Raw genomic sequence first — 18,118 nt, forward strand, 5'->3', positions numbered from 1 at the left:
TGCAGAGCCGAGGAGAAGGAATGTACTCCTGGACAGAGCACCTGGCACCAGCAAGAATGACCGAGGGTGGAAGGGTCCTACCATCAAAGGTAATCTTCACAACCCGGAGGGGTTGACGGCGACTACCACGAGGGGGACGAGTAAACGTGTCCACCTGGAGAATAGAATGGCCCTGGGCAGCGAGGATATGTTGAATATCGTCATGGCAGTCGCGTAGGTCCCGAACACCGGTCGCAACATGGGGCGGGAGCAAAATAGTGCCAACACTGGCATTCAACTGAACGTTCTTCGAGACCCGAACGGGGGTCTCGCCAAGGCAGGATAAGGCAGCCAAGCGGGAAGCAGCAGCCTGAGAAGGAGCAGCAACGACACGCGTACCGAGACGAGTGGGGTTAAAAGTAATGGAGGCATCCACGGAATCAATGAGATGTTGATGAAGGGAGAAATCGTCAGGAGGCGCAGAATCAAGAGGGAGGAGATCAAAATATTTGGCCCACGAAGCGGGACCAAACAAGGCTTGATAGGTAGCAGAACTGGAAGGAAACGAGCGAGGGCGGCCGTGACGAGAACGGCGGTGAGAACCCCCAGAGAGAGAGGGGTTAAAAGGCGCAGTAGTTACAACTAGAGAAGGAGCCGCGCCAGGGGACGAGGTAGTCACCACTGGGGGCTTGGGGCTCGACCCAACCACAGAGGAGGGAGGGGAGCCAGGGGAAGGAGTCAGAGAGGCCAAAGGAGGAGCAAGGTCGGGGCCCAATGCAGCGGAGGCTACAGAGCCCGGTCTTCCAATACGGACCGACTCGGGGGCTTGGTCGCCCACCCCACGAGCCTGAAAAGGTAAGCCAGAAGCAGCCGAAACAGGGGTTATCATCTTGACGAAATGACGAATTCACTCACGAATGTGCCCCCCACACCCACCATGGAGCCACAATTAGAGGCAGGACACCCAACAAGAAGCTATCGCCGATCTTGTCAGGGCCTCCTAGGGGTGCGTCGTGAGTATACGCCCCACAAACGCCACCTTAAGAAACCGACAGTCCGTCGAGATCGGGTTCAGTGACGAAGTGGGGATTGACAATAAAAGGTTCCCCTCGCTCTCGACGTCGGGTACTGCAGTTCTACGGGTGCAAGAGTATGCCTCCTCAAGCACCCGGGCGTCAAAGTAGAAGAAGTCCAAGGGAAGAACCAGAACGAGCAAAAGGTCGGCAGGAAACGGCAAGCAGATAGGAGAAGAGGGGGGAGAAAAACGAAACAGAAGGAAAAGGAAAAGATGCCCAGCAGAATTGGAGAGGACGGCAGCAGGAGCACAAGGCTAGAAAAGGACAGAGGACTGTCCCAAGGAGCATCACACTCCGGCAGCCGCCCACTAAGCCCCCAGACGGCGACAACGAGCTGAGCGGGGAGGGGGTGGGGATGTGTAAGAAAAAGAAGGCCTGGTCGAGGACCGGGCCGCGGGGGACGCTAAGCCCCGAAATCATCTCAAGATAACCTTAAGATTGCTGGCTAACTACTGGCATGGCTATTAAGGCCACCACAAGCGCCCTAATGACTTAACTAGCGGGTACACCTATGGCTGCTGCTGCCACCTGACAGTCACCTCTATATTTTGTCTAAATACATATAATATACAAAATAATAACGAATAACAACATGAAGTACACACCCCGAACAATCCTTTCTATATTATGATTGATTAATGATATCTGTAACACATTTATTTTTTGCTCACTGGTAATCAGCGTGACCCTTGCCAGGCGGCGGCTGGTCGACAAATGAGCCACACGTTAAGAAGTGGGACTCCCAGACGCGCCACTCACCCTTACTTCACTATAATATCTAAAGTGTCAACCTCTAATACAGTTAAGCATCTGACCACCAGAGGCGCTAATGTTCCCCTATTATTACGCCATTCATATAATGATTGTTCTCATTATTCATTGTTGCAACAACGTGTAAATACATTCATGTTCTGTAGTGACAGAACATGAATGTATTAGGCCGCTGGTCACGAAGTTCCAGCTGACGTTGTGCCTATTTTCACTCCTTTTCGTTATTGTATTTGGTTGTATTTACTTCTGCTCAAAGTGTTAATCCCGTTTCTCTAACGAGTTCTCTAGTCCAGCATTATTTTGAGCATACGTTGTTTTGCAATTTATAATTATTTATAATTAATTATAGTTATAATTGGTTTATAATTTTATTATTTACACCATTTATTTACGATTATTCGTATTAATATAATTTATTACATTGTTAGGCTTTTTTCCAACGACGTCGTCCCAGCCGGTGTTGTTCCCGCAGAGGATGGGCCAGCTGGTGGCTCGGCCGTAGCTGTTGCAGCGGGCGCCCTCACAGACTCAGCTAGTTTCAGCAGACGAGGTTACAGCTGCTAACGCCCCAGTTCCATGTTAGGCTTCCCGGCAGCCAATGCTTCAGTCATGAAGCTCCAGCTGAAGCTTTCCACCCGACGTTGCGCCCATCAATTTATCACTCTTTTCAGTTTTTGTAACTCTCGCTTTCCCAGTTTCATGAATTGTTCCCGTTATTCTCTAAGACAGTTATATTCCATTCTTTAGCCTAAATTGTCTTGCAGCTGGCCTTCTACTTACCACTAAGGTCTTCCCTGGTGGCCAGTTGCCGCTGTTTTCCTCCCTTTATCAGATGTTGATGCTCCAGCTGTCGATGTCCAGCTGCAGGTGCCCAGCTCCGATGTTCCAGCCGCGGATGGCAGGATTTTGCAGTTCAACATTCGGCAACGGTCGTTAAGTTAATCCATTATTTTGCACAATTTTGACTATTGGTGTTTGTGTTATACACGCTACGTTAATGTGGGTTTAAGGTCCAGGTACTACCCACGTGCATAATTCTTTAACTTATAAAACCTGTGCTTATTGTATTTGAGTTATTAACTAAGCCAGCTAGGTTGAGCTAGTTGCCGTGTCACAGGCCTCTTGCCTCTTGCGTCAGCTTCCCTGGCTTCGCATTTACCACTAGCCTACTCACTTTATTCCCGCTCAGGATGCTTTGTCTTGTTGCATGTTTACTTTTACTGTGTTTACAGTATGTTTGTTTAACTTTTGCTTTGCCTTAAGTTATTAAGTAAAGTCAGTTAGGATGTGCTAGTCGCGGTGTTACGGGCCCTTGTCTCCTGCTTTAAGTTTCTGGCCCTGCATTTATGTTTAGTTTCCTCTGTAAATTATTACTGTTATTACGGGTAGCCCTCGCGGCATATTTGTTGTTTCTCCTGGTTACGTTATGTGGTTTATCATTTACGGCCTAAATGTTTACATTTAGCCTATCACAATTTAATTCTTCAATTGATGCCCTCCCAACACCAGCTGCAGGTTTTACTTCCCGGTGGAAATTTATGCTTGTTCGCTCGACTTTGTTTAAGTTGTTAGGTAAGGCCAGTTAGGCTGAGCGAGTTGCCACTCGCCGTCTCGGTTATCTCTACCTTAAGCTTTGACGCCCTGGCGTCGTGCGGTACGCCGTTTTGGTGATTTATAATTTATATTATTTGTGAACAATTTTAAAATATATCTTATGATTGCTAGACTTTCAGTTATGAGTTGTATTACTTCCGCAATTTATAGCATTGCTTACGCCTCATGCAAAAAAAAAAAAAAAAAAAAATATTATTGGACTCGCAATTATGATTTGTATTTAACACGTCAAATTTTTCCCGCAATTTACACTTTGCTTAAGTTTCTCGTTTAATTTGTTATATTAAGGGACTTTCAATTAGGATTTGTATTAATCTATTGCTTTGCCTCTGCGCCATTAAGTTAATTTCAGCTAGGGTACGCTAGTTGCAGTGCAACTAGCGTACCCTAGTTGCAAATATTCTAAATATTGTGCATTATATTTGACCACCCATTCTTCATCGTTTCGGCAGTACATTAAGATACATTTGGAATGCTACAGAGAAGTTTAGCGTGGCCTCGCGCACGGTGTCATGCAAACTGGCCATTCGGCATTCCATACGGCAAGCATAAGCCAGTCAATCAGCATGATGTCAGCCAGCATGTTGTTGGCCAGCAGTCAGCCAGCATGTTGTTGGCCAGCAGTCAGCCAGCATGTTGTTGGCCAGCAGTCAGCCAGCATGTTGTTGGCCAGCAGTCAGCCAGCATGTTGTTGGCCAGCAGTCAGCCAGCATGTTGTTGGCCAGCAGTCAGCCAGCATGTTGTTGGCCAGCAGTCAGCCAGCATGTTGTTGGTCAGCAGTCAGCCAGCATGTTGTTGGTCAGCAGTCAGCCAGCATGTTGTTGGTCAGCAGTCAGCCAGCATGTTGTTGGTCAGCAGTCAGCCAGCATGTTGTTGGTCAGCAGTCAGCCAGCATGCTGTTGGCCATACGGTCGCTAACGTTCTTTGGCCATCCGGCCTTCTGGGCTAATTTACTCTTCTTGTTCCTTCGCCATTGTTGTTTCTTACTACGTAATAGTATTCTATTTAATTTAACCTCATCTATCATTAGGTTAGGGGCCCTTGCCTCCTTGCCTTCCCCTGTGCTCTGCCTGCTTGGCGCACAACGTCGGCTTATGTTCCCTTTTTTCGCAGCCACGACAAGCCGGAAACCCCCCCCCCCCACCCTACTGCGATGAGGAAGAGAATGCGAGCCGGATATTCCTCTTATCACCGTTACAACGCGCCCCGTGCCTGCCTCCTGGAGTACCTGCCCTGCATCGGGTTCTCAGTCCCAGCAACTAGTCTTGGAGGGACTAACGGGAGATTTTCACCCATACTCTAGTGTTACTAGGCAACGCAGCGGCGCTGGGTTGCAGCCGCCCAGGGCCTACGTTAATACTATTATCTTCCCTTATTTGCTGGGCTATATTGTAGTATTAATATTATTCCATATCGTTACTGTCATTCCAGTATTATTTTATTAAGAATATAAATTGTTATTATGGTTTGGCGTTGCTTTCTTAATTTCTTCCATTCTGCGGCACTTGCCGTCATCGGTTATTTACGATATTACATTGTATTCTTACATTGTACGGTTATTTACGACATTGTATTCTTAATATTATCCTTATTACAGTTACTGGATGCCAGTTCCCTGCCGTCGATTTCACTTTGCTCCTGTTCTAAAAGATGTAGCCGAAGTTCACGGCGTACTAGCTGCGGCTTGCAGACGCTCATTGACAACACAAGACTACACTCAGCGGCCACTTAAGGCAGACTCCTTGGCTTCTATTCAGCCCTATCACCCGTCTGGAGGCAGAGATGGGATGGAGACCAAGGGTAATGTTCCCCGCTCACATTCTTCATCCGCTTAGGACACAAGCATGTTACAGATTTGGCTTTAAGAATTGGTTTTTATTCTATTTTATTGTTTATGTATATATTGCTTTGTTGTATATACCCGTTCTTGGTATATGTATTGTTTATATTATCAAGATTTATAGTGTTTCGTATTATCCCTGTTTATATATAGTTGCTTTGTGCTTCCTCGCTGCTCTCCTACTGGCTTTCTCCCACCTTTGCTCCTAGCAAAGGTACTTCCCCCTTCCGTTTGCTGGAAGATTCTTAGAATTGTTAGCCCCTTCATTGCTACAGTATAGTTATTCGGAAAACTCTTATTCATCCAGGATTGTTTAATTAAGGAATCTCTTAATTCCTGCTGCTGGGCCCCCTCCCCCCGTTTTTTCGTCTCCTCCGTATTGATTCAGCTAGTGTTTACCTCTCGTCTGTGCTCTTGCCTGTCACGATAACACTGCATGCCACTTCTGCCCACCCTTACTGCCTTATATCTTTCAGCCTGGGGGAGGTGAGCTATGCGACAAAAAGTCGACGCACGCTCCGACTGGACCAGGTATCGTTTACATGGTCAGGAATCAACACTCTTCGGATCCTACAAGCACAGCGCGGGACGCACGCATACCCTAGCCCAGCGAGCGCCCCCCCCCCCCTCCCGGCAAGTTCTACGTACCCGGCCCGTGCCCAGTGAACAGGCAAGACTTCTACAGGGCGCTTAATTCGCGCCGCCCTGCAGAGCTAGGCTCGCCTCCAGCCGACCACGACCTCTTACCTTTAGAATTGGCAGGGCCACTCAGCTCTCTTGATGGGCTCGTCAACGGAGTTAATGGCGGGTTCAGCAACCAGCTGGAACCCCCAGCTGACTACGTCCGGGACGTTGTTGCTCTGCCACTCTGAGGCCTCCTTGCGGCCAGCGGGCCTCGCCCTTCGGGGGGGGGGGGGGGGGGGGGGGTCCGGCCAGCTGGCCTGCGGTGGGGGTGCAGCGCCGGTCCCCAAGTGTCCCGCTGTCCGCAGCTAATCCTTTGCCCAGTCTAGGTGCTAGTAAGAGTCAGGAAACCCTTCTCCTTATTCCTTGGGGGCCGGCCTCACGCCCTGGGAAAAACTTCTCCCATTTGTCCTATCAGTTTTCCCCAGTCACTAGGTATTTTCTGCCCGCCACAAGGTATTTTATGTCTTGGTCGGGCTCCGTTAAGTGTTATGTCTATACACATTATTTCCTCTTTGTGTCCTGACTGTTATACCTAGTTCTAATTATATTTCATCTGCCATTAGGTTTCTGCAGAACGTGTTTGCCATGTCACTAGGCTATGGTTACTCTTACTTACTACGGGGGTACATTTTAAGTTAATTATTAGTCCTCAGACATGGACATGTTACATTTGTTAATTCCTACTTATATTATTTACATGTTCTGCAGAATTTAATTTACTAATAAATTTAAGCCCCAAACGGCCTGTGTCTTTTTCCCCCTGGTCAGAAAAATGTATTCTCACAAACCCAATGTACCATCTTGTATATATATAAATAAATAAATAAAATAAATAAACAAGCAAATGATAGAGGAATAATTTAGGCCAAGGGTCAGCGGCAGGGAACACATCCGGCAGACCGACAGGAGCAACAGCTGAGCCGACGTCAGCAGCTGGTCATGGCCCCCCAGTGGCCATGCTCGGGTGGACCACCACCGGCCAGGCCAACGCCGGCATAACACAATGGGTAAGCAGTAACCAAAAACTGGTTAAAGGAGCGTATTTGCATAATTGATTAATAACCACAACGATTGAATAAGATAACAAACAAATTTAAATGAATAGAATAAAGGCGAATAAAGAGCGTTGAATTGCAGTAAGTATGCAGCAACAAATTGCTGAGGGTAATTGACTCATAAAATCAAGTCCAAGAATAAACTAAAGCCAGAGGCTTGCACAATGCTAAATTGAGGAATAAATTGAAAGTCTTAATACACGCCATGACTGAAAGACTAAGAATATAACAAGTTATTTAAGTAAGTGTATAGTTAAAGAGAAGGAACGTAAAGCACCGAAACAGGATCGGGCTCCCGTTCACTAAATTGTCATGAAAGTACGAATACTTAATTACGAAAATATAAAATTTTGGCAGTAATTATAAGCCGCCGGCAAAAGCTATAAATTTCCTAAAATTGCAGCGTAAAGAAACTAATCACAGCTGAAAGTCTGAATATAAAGGATTAAGTATTACAAAATTATCAAAATAAATGATAAATGACAGCAATAATAGAAGTCGCCCAAGCTACAGACCGCACGGCGCCAGGCGTCATTAACTAAGCTCCCTGACTGATCAACCCCCGACGACACCCATGATCACTCAGGGAGCTTAGTTAATAAGCACCACGACTGACCAATCCTTATAGACGATCATTGGTGCGGTGGTCACGGTACTGTGTACGTTTAGGGGTGACCCTGGACGGTATGGGTTCGAATCCTGGCCGGGTCAAAGAATTCTTAGTGATCTATGGCTTGCGCGTTCATGCAGCTTTCTCAGACATACATATATATATATATATATATATATATATATATATATATATATATATATATATATATATATATATATATATATATATATATATATATATATATATATATATAATGTCGTACCTAGTAGCCAGAACGCACTTCTCAGCCTACTATGCAAGGCCCGATTTGCCTAATAAGCCAAGTTTTCATGAATTAATGGTTTTTCGACTACCTAACCTAACCTACCTAACCTAACCTAACTTTTTCGGCTACCTAGCCTAACCTAACCTATAGAGATAGGTTAGGTAGGGTTGGTTAGGTTCGGTCATATATCTACATTAATTTAAACTCCAATAAAAAAAAATTGACCTCATACATAATGAAATGTGTAGCTTTATCATTTCATAAGAAAAAAATTAGAGAAAATATATTAATTCAGGAAAACTTGGCTTATTAGGCAAATCGGGCCTTGCATAGTAGGCTAAGAAGTGTGTTCTGGCTACTAGGTACGATATATATATATATATATATATATATATATATATATATATATATATATATATATATATATATATATATATATATATATGTCGTACCTAGTAGCCAGAACTCACTTTTTGGCCTACTATTCAAGGCCCGATTTGCCTAATAAGCCAAGTTTTCCTGAATTAATATATTTTTTCTAATTTTTTTTTTATGAAATGATAAAGCTACCCATTTCATTATGTATGAGGTCAATTTTTTTTATTGGAGTTAAAATTAACGTAGATATATGACCGAACCTAACCAACCCTACCTAACCTAACCTAACCTATCTTTATAGGTTAGGTTTGGTTAGGTAGCCGAAAAAGTTAGGTTAGGTTAGGTTAGGTAGGTTAGGTAGTCGAAAAACAATTAATTCATGAAAACTTGGCTTATTAGGCAAATTGGGCCTTGCATAGTAGGCTGAGAAGTGCGTTCTGGCTACTAGGTACGACATATATATATATATATATATATATATATATATATATATATATATATATATATATATATATATATATATATATGTCGTACCTAATAGCCAGAACGCACTTCTCAGCCTACTATTCAAGGCCCGATTTGCCTAATAAGCCAAGTTTTCATGAATTAATGTTTTTTCGTCTACCTAACCTACCTAACCTAACCTAACCTAGCTTTTTTTGGCTACCTAACCTAACCTTACCTATAAATATAGGTTAGGTTAGGTTAGGTAGGGTTGGTTAGGTTCGGTCATATATCTACGTTAATTTTAACTCCAATAAAAAAAAATTGACCTCATACATAGAAAAAGGGTTGCTTTATCATTTCATAAGAAAAAAACTCTAGTAAATATATTAATTCAGGAAAACTTGGCTTATTAGGCAAATCGGGCCTTGAATAGTAGGCTGAGAAGAGAGTTCTGGCTACTAGGTACGACATATATATATATATATATATATATATATATATATATGTATGTCGTACCTAGTAGCCAGAACGCACTTCTCAGCCTACTATGCAAGGCCCGATTTGCCTAATAAGCCAAGTTTTCATGAATTAATGGTTTTTCGACTACCTAACCTACCTAACCTAACCTAACTTTTTCGGCTACCTAGCCTAACCTAACCTATAGAGATAGGTTAGGTTAGGTTAGGTTAGGTAGGGTTGGTTAGGTTCGGTCATATATCTACATTAATTTTAACTCCAATAAAAAAAAATTGACCTCATACATAATGAAATGTGTAGCTTTATCATTTCATAAGAAAAAAATTAGAGAAAATATATTAATTCAGGAAAACTTGGCTTATTAGGCAAATCGGGCCTTGCATAGTAGGCTAAGAAGTGTGTTCTGGCTACTAGGTACGACATATATATATATATATATATATATATGTCGTACCTAATAGCCAGAACGCACTTCTCAGCCTACTATTCAAGGCCCGATTTGCCTAATAAGCCAAGTTTTCATGAATTAATGTTTTTTCGTCTACCTAACCTACCTAACCTAACCTAACCTAGCTTTTTTTGGCTACCTAACCTAACCTTACCTATAAATATAGGTTAGGTTAGGTTAGGTAGGGTTGGTTAGGTTCGGTCATATATCTACGTTAATTTTAACTCCAATAAAAAAAAATTGACCTCATACATAGAGAAAAGGGTTGCTTTATCATTTCATAAGAAAAACATTATAGTAAATATATTAATTCAGGAAAACTTGGCTTATTAGGCAAATCGGGCCTTGAATAGTAGGCTGAGAAGTGAGTTCTGGCTACTAGGTACTATATATATATATATATATATATATATATATATATATATATATATATATATATATATATATATATATATATATATATATATATATATATATATATATATATATATATATATATATGTCGTACCTAATAGCCAGAACGCACTTCTCAGCCTACTATTCAAGGCCCGATTTGCCTAATAAGCCAAGTTTTCATGAATTAATGTTTTTTCGTCTACCTAACCTACCTAACCTAACCTAACCTAGCTTTTTTTGGCTACCTAACCTAACCTTACCTATAAATATAGGTTAGGTTAGGTTAGGTAGGGTTGGTTAGGTTCGGTCATATATCTACGTTAATTTTAACTCCAATAAAAAAAATTGACCTCATACATAGAGAAAAGGGTTGCTTTATCATTTCATAAGAAAAAAATTATAGTAAATATATTAATTCAGGAAAACTAGGCTTATTAGGCAAATCGGGCCTTGAATAGTAGGCTGAGAAGTGAGTTCTGGCTACTAGGTACGACATATATATATATATATATATATATATATATATATATATATATATATATATATATATATATATATATATATATATATATATATAATTGGCTGCCAATTAATTGACAGCCAATTAATGCACAACTATATTCTACCCACTTCAAGACTCCGCTCCAATATAGAAGCATCAACAACAACAACAACAACAATTTTATTTAGGTAAGGTACATACATACAATAAATTTTTACAAGGATTGGTAGACTTATAGGTAGAGCTAGTACATACAATGCCTAAAGCCACTACTGTATTACGCAAAGCGTTTCGGGCATGATAAACTTAAATGACAAGCTTAATACTAATTGAGCATAATGAGTAGAATGAAAACAAGAAATGAAAACATAGATGAAAAAGCAGCACAAATACAATTATGTCGACAAACAGCGCTCTTTAAAGAAAAAAACAGACATTGGTTGACAATAGAAGGGTAAGGTAGGTTACAGGGAATTTATTAGGTATAGCTTCGCTTTTAACTTAAACTGGTTGAGAGAGGTACAGTCTTTAACATGGTTGGGAAGGTCATTCCACATTCTGGGCCCCTTGATTTGTAGAGCATTTGTAGTTTGATTAAGACGTACTCTAGGAATATCAAAACTGTATTTATTTCTGGTGTGATGCTCATGGGTTCTGTTACAACCTTCTATGAAGCTTTTGAGATCAGGATTGGCATTATAGTTTAGCGTTTTATATATGTATACTACACATGAGAGAATGTGCAGTGACTTAATGTCTAACATATTCAGAGAATTGAGTAGGGGTACCGAGTGATGTCTGGGGCCAGAATTGGATATTGTCCTAATAGCAGCTTTGTGTTGAGTAATTAGAGGACGTAAGTGATTTTGGGTAGTAGAGCCCCAAGCACAAATACCATAGTTGAGATATGGATAGATAAGGGAGTAATAGAGAGTCACCAGGGCAGGGCGTGGTACATAATATCTGATCTTAGAAAGAATGCCCACAGTTTTTGAAACTTTTTATGATATGTTTAGTATGTGTCCCTGGAAATTCAGCTTGTGGTCAATGAGAATGCCAAGGAATTTGCCATCTAATTTGTTACAAATTTGGGTATTGTTTATTTTGAGATTTATTTGATTAGAGGATTTATTGCCAAACAGAATATAGAAGGTTTTGTCAATGTTAAGGGTGAGTTTGTTGGCAGTTAGCCACAGATGGACTTTATTTAGCTCAGTATTTACTGTGGCATTTAGAGCAAGGGGATCAGGACTGGAGTAAATGAAGGTTGTGTCGTCAGCAAATAGAATTGGTTTGAGGTGTTGTGAGGCATTTGGAAGGTCATTAATGTAGATGAGAAAGAAAAGAGGGCCAAGTATGCTGCCCTGGGGAACACCAATGTTGATGGGTAGGGTGGGAGAAATTGTGTTATTCACAGAAACATATTGGAGCCTGTCAGTAAGGTAGGATTTGAGGTATTGTAGGGAGTGTCCTCTGACTCCATAATGATGTAATTTAAGAAGAAGGTTTTGGTGGTTGACAGTATCAAAAGCTTTACGCAGGTCCACAAACAACCCAACAGGGAACTCATTTTTATCAAGAGCTGTATGAATCGAGTTAAGCATACTAATAAGTGCATCGTTAGTGCTTTTTTTGGGTCTGAAGCCATATTGGCAAGGGCTAAGTATATTGAGTTTGGCTAGATATGAGTAAAGCTGCTTATAGATTAGTTTTTCAAAAATTTTTGACAAGTTTGGCAGGATAGATATAGGTCTGTAGTTGTTAACATCTGTGAGATTACCACATTTGTGGACAGGCGTTACGCTCGCTTTTTTTAGAATATCTGGGAAGGTTTGGAGTTCAAGTGACTTGTTGAAGAGCAAAGCAATAGCAGGGGCTAAAGATCTGGAGGCTTTTTTGTAAATTAAAGTTGGTATCTCCTCAAGGGCACCAGACTTGGTTTTATCAAGAAATATGTACCAATAGGCTTTCTACAATTACTTCCATTCAATACCCATTGTTTCGTGTTCTGTCTTGTGTTTGAATTTAATACCCATTCAATACCCATTGTTTCGTGTTCTGTCTTGTGTTGGAATTTAATACCCATTGTTGAAAGTTCGTTTTTCACCTCATCCACCTCACCCAAATGTAGATATAAACATCGAAGATGTGTAAAGCTCTATTCAGTTTCAGTTTGTGTTTGTAAACTAAAGTCTTTGAAAATGTAATAAGTTTTACGAAACGCGCTCAAGTGTCGCGTCAGACTAGAAATAAAAATGAATTTTGAAGAATTGATCTTTGAATTACCATCAACAGTGAAAAGAAACATAAGAAAGATAGAGAAAATTCGTGTTAGAATTATTAATCTTACTTTTTCGGTCATATTTAATAATATATGTCTACAGGAAAGACTGCTACCAAAATATACTAATAAATACTTTATATATACTCATTTACTCCAACTTTTTACTTTACACTCCAACATTTACTTTACTCATAATATATACTCATTTACTCTAACCCCAACCCACATACACTAAATGATGTTGTTAATAATGAACTAAAAAAAGTCCACTTATTGATGTCAACCAACAAACTAACACTTAACATAGAAAAGACCTACTACATCCTATTTGGAAGCAAATCTACAAATGCAATTCAGCTTCAGATTGACAATGTAAACATTAGCAATAAAAATGATGGAAAGTTTCTTGGCATATTCCTAGACAAGAGACTCAACTTCAGTACCCACATACAACACATAACTAAGAAAGTCTCTAAAACAGTTGGTATACTCTCCAAAATCAGATATTATGTTCCTAACTCTGCTCTCATCTCTCTATATTATGCACTAATCTATCCCTATCTCAACTATGGCATCTGTGCATGGGGTTCAACCACTGCAAACCACCTCAAGTCCATCATCACCCAGCAAAAATCTGCTATCAGAATAATATCAAATTCTGCTTTCAGACAACACACAGCCCCCTTGTTTAACTCCCTAAACATGCTAAACATAATCTCACTCCACAAATTCTCTTGTGTCAACTACATTTACAAAACCCTATTCTTAAATGCAAATCCTTGTCTGAAACTCTTCCTGGACAGATGTAATAGGACCCATTATCACAACACCAGAAATAAATATCTCTTTGATATCCCCAGAGTTAAACTTAATTTGTGTAAACACTCTATGCAAATAAAGGGACCCAGTTTATGGAACTCACTCCCTACTGAATTGAAAAGCTGTCCAACTTTTACATCATTCAAAATCAATAATAAAAAGTACCTAATTTCATCTTCATAGTTTTTCTCTTTTTGCCTTAAAATTGCACTGTATCTATTGCTACCCAATCTCCCAACCTTTTTGTTCCCAATTTGAACATCTTTACCATTGAGATCATTGCTGTTTTCTTATATGTGCTGCCATTCTATTGTATGGTGTTTATAAATCTTGTTTATCTGTATCTTTTGCTACCCAGTATTATAGACTGTGGGTTGGTTGGTGTTGTCGTCGTTGATCCTTCTCTATGGACAACCCAACCCACAACTCGGTAGAGTGCTTATACTAGGAGATCACCCTTGGCGCTTCTGGCTCTTGGAGAGGGGCTCAACGTCACACGTTTAGGGGATGCGGCTCCAACACTTAGCCTCGTTGTCACGTGCACACACCCACTCGAGCCGCTGTGACTCCCCACTCTCTCCTTATGAGATATGATCTCCTCACTCCCCTATGACTTACTAGTATTACCTCCTACCCTGTCCACAGCAGTGGTTCTTGGTTCTTTCTCTCTCTCTCCTTCTTTACTATTTCCTGGGAAGCCTCACTAGGACAAGGGCAAACACCAGCAAATTGTGACACATTTACTGGACAAAGCACATACACGATACATACACACATATAATAATAATGAATCCTATACTCTATAATATCACAATCAGGTTGCACTCCAACACCATCAGAACTCTATTATCAGCTTATCAAGTGGTATCCTATCTCCTGGTTCACCACCTGATACTATTAACCTCCTCAAGTTGATCAAGTCTACATACACTGTTGCACCATCAGCAAGATAATATATATATAGAATATCAGCATTTGAATGCAATAACATATATCAGTATAAATGTTCACTGATACACAACAATGATCAATCGATCACTGTCAGTCCTGGAACGCCTACATCTGTAGGTAATCCAGCCTACGACTGTAACTCTAAACTTCAGTACAAAACACTCCTTGACATAAGAATACCAACAATCACTCACCTCTCACTGCGTCTTGCACGCTACTGACAACCAAACACTATCAACTCCCTACAAGTAATCCACCAGAACTTCCCTTCCACCTCTGGAAGTTCACTACCCTGATATCTTCAGGTTCTTCCGGGCTTCACTACCAGGATCCTCTGCAGCTCCTCCAGGCTGCTATCATGAAGTTTCCTTGTGCAACTACGGTGCTTCACCCTTCTGCTAGGTTCCTCCACAGCTCTCTTGGCTGCTACACCACCTCTACAGAAGCACGTGACACTCCTCTTCACTGCTTCTCCTCACAGCTCGAGGTCCTCTGCTTCACTACCTTGGAGTCTCATCAATTACCTCATCTAGGTGGCTTCGAAGTTCTCAGCAACTTCTTCCCCAAAGACAAACCTGCAACCCATCGACACTCCAATAAAATTGTTTCCCCTTTGACACATAAACAAAAATAATCACACAATATGTTTGCCTCCAACCTCTATCTGTTCTCTACATACAGTGAGAGTGGACTCCCCCGTTTTGGGCGGGTCCATACTCCACCTCGCCCGGCGGCGGTCCTCACTCGCTGGGAGGGTCTTCCTCCCTCAGTCGTCCGTCAGAGCTCAGAGAGGACGGACGTCGCTCCGTGTTCCTCCCTCTTCACTCTCCTATTTCAGGCCTTCTGCCTTATTAAAACATGTCTAACTTATAAATAAACATTGCTACTGTCGCTGGGCACACGACCAACTACAAGCAATCACTATGAACTGGCGTATATCGTGCTTACCACAGATTAACTGATCGAGGGCGCTTTCCCTCTGACGGCGTCTGGTCAGGGCGCTCCACACAGCCCACGAAAATGCCTCTGAGTAGCTTATTAAACTCTGCTCGTCGACCAGGACTTGATACCACAACGTTCCCAGCTCGGTTCCACAGCTGGCACGTCTACACACTTCTCTTCTCTTCGAGATATATCACTAGGGGTTCCCTTCTGGCGGGAGCTCAAACGGAGCGCGGCTTCCCCCTGCGATGTCTGGCACTCAAGTGAGGTCAAGGTCCTCCGGAAGCGAGCCTCACGCCTCCAGCAAAATGTCCACATCTCCTAGCCAGTCATTTATCTATTTCCTTACTCACTGCCCATAATCTTAAATTGTTTTACATATCCAACCAGCCATTTTACATATGGGTTATCACCTCAATATTTGCTAGACCTTCTAGTCAGGTCAGGCTTGATGAATAACTCTCAAGGAGGGAGACTCGTTTCTCCTGTAGGCTGAGATCATAACACTCCCCTCCCCTTATTTTGAGAGTTATTCTAGTGGCTAGGCTCGAGATAACGCATCAGCCACTACATTGTCTCGCCCTCTTATGTGCGTTATCACCAGGTCATACTCTTGGAGCGATAAAAACCATCTGGTTAATCTCTGGTTTGCATGTTTCATTTTCTTCAGGAAAACTAGGGGATTATGGTCTGTATACACCGTCACTGGGTGTCCTCCCCCACTCACATACACTTCAAAATGTTTCAATGCCATCACCAGGGCCAAAGTCTCTTTCTCGACTGTACTGTACGACCTCTGGTGCTTAACGAACTTCTTCGAGAAGAAGGACACGGGGCGGTAAATTCCATCATTCCGCTGCGTCAGTACAGCTTCGGCCCCTATATCACTGGCATCTACAAATAACGTAAACGGCGCTTTAAAATCTGGCGACACTAGTACAGGTGCCTCAGTCAACAGTCTTTTGGTCTTCTCAAACGCTTCTTGTGCTGTTCCATTCCACTCCCACTTCTTGCTCTTTGATAGCAAACTCGTCATAGGAGCGGCTATGGTGGAGAAATTTTCACAGAACTTCCGGTAATACCCAATCATACCGAGGTATCTCAACAATTCTTTCTTACTCCTGGGCACCGGGAAGTTGTCAATGGCCTCCACCTTTGTTCTTACCGGAGCAACCTCTCCTTGCCCTACTATATATCCAAGGTACTCCAGGCGGGCTCTCCCGAACTCGCTTTTCGCTAAGTTGATCGTCATGTTGGCCTTCTCCAACCGATCGAACAAATCTAAAAGTCGAGCCACGTGATCCTTCCAGGAATCAGCGAACACCACAATATCATCGATGTACACTGCACATCCAGTCGCGCCTTGTAATACCTGATTCATTACTCGTTGAAAACCACTACCACAACTCTTCATTCCGAACGGCACCACTTTATATTGGTACAAGCCGTCGGGTGTCACGAACGCTGAGATCCTCTTGGCCCCCTCAGACAGGGGAATCTGGTAGTATCCCTTCAACAGGTCTATCTTCGAGACATACCGTGCACTCCCAATCCGATCTATGCAATCGTCAATGCGCGGTATCGGAAACGAGTCAGCGACTGTGACTGCATTCACTTTCCCATAGTCGGTGCAGAACCGGTACGTGCCATCACTCTTCTTCACGAGGAGGCGCGGCGAACTCCAGTCACTGTCGCTAACCTCCGCCAAGTCGTTATCTAGCAGATACTTCACTTCTGCTCTCATTGCCGCCGCTTTCTCCGGGTTAACTCTGTAAGGGTGCTGCTTGATGGGCTCAGCACTCCCTACATTCACTTCGTGCACCGTTCCGCGGTGTCTTCTGGGCACGTCCGTGAATAACGACTTATTCCTCCGTAGGATCTCCATTAGCTCCTGGCGTTGGTCATCTTCCAAATGACCCAGGCGCTCACCTATCTTGGCCAGGCTTTCTGTATTTGATATCTTCGCGCCATCGGCCCTCTCTAACTTACAGTTCTCCTCTTCTATCCCTTTGCCGTCTCCTCCACACAGCACAGTCGCCTGCAATGGGGTTTCCATCGGTTCTTCATCGTCTAGAGGCTTATCTCTGTCATAGTACCTCTTTATCATGTTCACGTGGCAAACCTGTGACTTCCTCGGACGATCTGGCATGTGGATTACATAATTCACATCCCCTAATGCCTTCTGGATGGTATATGGTCCACAAAATCTCGACTCGTATATACTTCCTTTTACCGGTAGCAGGACTAACACCTGATCTCCTTCTTGAAATTTCCTGCCCTTCGCCTTCCTGTCGTGGTACCTTACCATCTCTGCCTGGGATGTCCTCAAATTTTCCTTGGCCAAATCTCTGGCCCTAGAGAGTCGCTCTCTAAAAGTCTTCACATATTTTCCCACGTCCACCTTAGGCCTATCCACGGTGAGCTGCTCCTTCAGCGCGCCCACTGGGCTCCTCACGAAGTGTCCGTACACCAGTTGAAATGGGGTGAATCCGAGTGATTCTACTACCGCATCCCTGATGGCGAACAACACAGATGGTAATGCCTCGTCCCAACTACTCCCTTCCTCTGCGCAGTATA

This window comes from Procambarus clarkii, chromosome 55 (assembly GCF_040958095.1).
Source record: "Procambarus clarkii isolate CNS0578487 chromosome 55, FALCON_Pclarkii_2.0, whole genome shotgun sequence".
NCBI lineage: Eukaryota > Metazoa > Arthropoda > Malacostraca > Decapoda > Cambaridae > Procambarus > Procambarus clarkii.